Source organism: Apaloderma vittatum, unplaced genomic scaffold (genome assembly GCF_000703405.1).
Source record: "Apaloderma vittatum isolate BGI_N311 unplaced genomic scaffold, ASM70340v1 scaffold21368, whole genome shotgun sequence".
Classification (NCBI taxonomy): domain Eukaryota; kingdom Metazoa; phylum Chordata; class Aves; order Trogoniformes; family Trogonidae; genus Apaloderma; species Apaloderma vittatum.
In genome coordinates, this window is record NW_009732690.1 from 698 (window position 1) to 3,918 (window position 3,221).

Here is a 3,221-nt window from a genome sequence, read left to right on the forward strand (position 1 = left end):
GGGAAGCCTGAAGAAGCAGTACAAAGTCTGGAAGGTAAATATGGATTCAATATAAGTACCGGAATATTGCTTTGTACGTTGCAGTACAACAAGGAGGAAGCGGAAGTATTTGGCTTTGCTGTCAGGTAAAAAGGTTGCTGAAAATGAAAGAGCATAAAACCAGTTTGAGTGATTGAATTGGCATTTGTCGTTGAGCTTCGTTAGTAAAATGGAAATGCAAATGATGTAGTGGTAAACTAGTGGTTATGTGTTGCACCTTGTTGATGTAATTTCTCAAGGACAGCTTGGTTTTTAAATCTGGTTTAATCTACAGTAGGATGCAATCTTTATAATCTGTTCAGAAGTTTTGTTGCCACAAGTTTCTTTGCTTTTGTAGGGCAAATTTTGCTTGTTTGTTAAAAGCGCATGAATGTCAGAGGACCTTTTGGATATATGGGGAGAGAGATAAGTTGCTGACGAGTAAATGAGAAGTCATGTCTCTGCCTGCAGTAGATAAAATGAAAACAGCCCCTGTCATAGATTTAGGGTGCAGTTCTCTAAAAGCTGCTGATAGTCCAGTCATTTTTGCTAGGGCTCTGTGACTCTGGATTTATGGCAAGGATACTCTGTTAGGAGGAGGTGTGAGTATGACCTGTCCAGCAGGTGCATAGATGTGCAACCTTGTGTGACCACTTAGCATTGAAACCTTTTGTAAGCTGTGTTGAAGTATTTTTCTGCTTACACTAAAGCTGTTATATAGTAACCTGTAAAGCAGTTTCTTTTCCATTATTACAATTGCTTTGTCTCATATTTTACACAAACTGTTCAAATATTTTTGTGCTTTGCTGGCCTTTGCTGGCTTTTCCCCAGTAGATGTTTCCATCAGCTCACTTAGTGTGGTCAGTTAAATAGTAATTTCAGTGTTTGGGATAACTGTGAAAGAAGGGAAGTAGGGTCTGGGATCACCCTGAAATCTGTTACTGCTGCAAGAAAAATTTACTCACCTCTTTTCCATCTTACCTTTCTCCTCCTATGGGAGCTACCCACACCTCATTTCAACCAAACATGAAAACTGACAAACAGTTGTTGAAGCTAGAGTTCAGCTGACCTAACTAGCCAGCCGGGTCTGTAAGGGGCAGTCCCACTTTTATGCTCTTGCTGTTCTTTGGATTCATCTTGTGTAGCAGTTTTTTGGCCACAGGGTAAGTTAATACTGTCTGTTGGACCAGCTGTTTTTCAGAACAGTTTTTTTTTGATGATTTCAGCCATCTGAACCATGGCTGTGTGACTACAAGGTCTCACACAGAGGGAGGCAGGGACCTGCAGCGGCAGGGGGGGGGGGGGGGGAGGGTGTAGGGTTGCTCTTTCCGTAACCTCTGCAACCTCAGACAGGAGGTGGGGAAGCTCATGTAGGGTGGGAATGATGATGGGGTTTGATGAACTGCACAACCAGCTATCTGATTGAGAGCCAGGGAGTGGGGTGGGGGTTGTTGTGGTGGGGAAGGAGGTGAAACAGGCCAAACAGGATCAACAGGTCAGCTCACTTTTAGGAGAAGGAGATGTTAAGCTGAACCAGAACACTGTGGCAAAAATAAAGGTGTGACAAAAATGTGTTGGCTTAAAGGACCAGACCCTTGATCTTTGGTGGGATACTCCATGATGTGAAGTGGTGGTAGTTTTCCTCCATTCCTGGGGATAAAGCCTATGTGGATAGTGAAGCTTTCAAGTTGCCAGCTTTGCAGCAGATACTCTTTGGCGTTATCATTCGGCTGGCTAAGGAGTAGTTTTGATTTCTGTAGTAAGATGGGGCAATAAAGATGAGAGGAGGGATGCTCACACCTTTGCCTGCCCTGTGGCAGCCTCCAAAATTCCGAAGTTAAGAGAAACCAGTGGTCTTGCCAAGTGTTTTTTATTCAAAGGAGATTTTACTTTAGCTCACCTTCTGTTGTTTGCCAAGAAATCTAGTCCCGTATCCTACCAGCTTCCCACCAGGAGTATGGCACTGATGTGTGCTGGTGTTAAGCCCACTGGCTGGGCTACGAGGAGGGCAGGGGTTACATTGCAGCCCCTGGTGTGTTATTTGGCCTCTACTGAGGTGGCATTGCTGTTAGCACACAAGGAGGCTGGGCTTTTGTGCCTGAGTCGAAGTCACACCTTTTGTCTACAGTGCCTTTTGTCATCTGTCTTACTCGCAGTTTGCTCAGACTTGCTGCGAAGTAACAGTGCAGCTGGCTCCTGTCGCAGTACCTGTGATAAAGGGTACTGCGTGTCTTTTTGTGTCGAGGGGCTTCGGCCCAAATTTGAACAAAGAGGAGGAACTCTACAAGATTTTAAACCAAACTGAATCGATTCTGCCACAGTCTCGCTCTTCCCTGGGTGTCACGTATACACATGAGCCTGCATTTTCGCTTGTGCTGCTCAGGTGGTGAAAGAAGCTTTTTGCTTTTTTTCTTTCCCTTCTCCAAGCTTTCTGACGATGAAGTGCTTTGTGCAGTACTAATACTGGGGCAGGGGCATCAGGCTGGAAGAGGGAGTGCTTGGTCAAGTCTTGCTGGCAGCATTGTTCAGCAGCACCCACTCTCAAGCTGGAGGAGTCTCTGTTCCAGGCTGAAAACACTACAGTAATTTTTGAACAAATTTCAACCTCATGAATGTTTCTGATGCGTTAAGATAGATCTTTGCAAGGTGGGAGATTGCCTATTTGTAGTCTTTGTGAGACAAAAACAGTGTTTTGATGTTAGCTGCCTTTGGATCATTTTCTAAATGTGTCTTTCCTTTGTGTCCTTACTGCTTTATACTGTGTTGACTTCTCAAAATAGATTATAGCTGATAAAATTCAGAACAGGCTGTGATTTATAATGGCTTAAAATTCTCTGTTACAGTTTTGATCTCTAGAAGGTTAGTTATGGTAATTACTTGTCTCTGAAATAGATAATTGCTGATTCAAATGTTACAATTAAAAAATATTACAATAACTTGAGAAGTTGATAAATAAATATTCTTATCTTATTTGAAGATCAGCAATTAACAAAGGCAGAGTGAAGAATTTGCCACGTTGTGCCTGAAGGTACAAGAAAAAGAACCTACAGGGAGATCAATTCAGCAGCATATCTTCCACGTTTGTTAACAGCCTGACATCGCAGGGCTTTGGGAGGATCCTTGTTAGGCATTCTGAAGAACAGATAACGTTGTCACGAGTACATAACTGCGTTGCCTAAAATTTGATACCAGCTGTAGAGTAG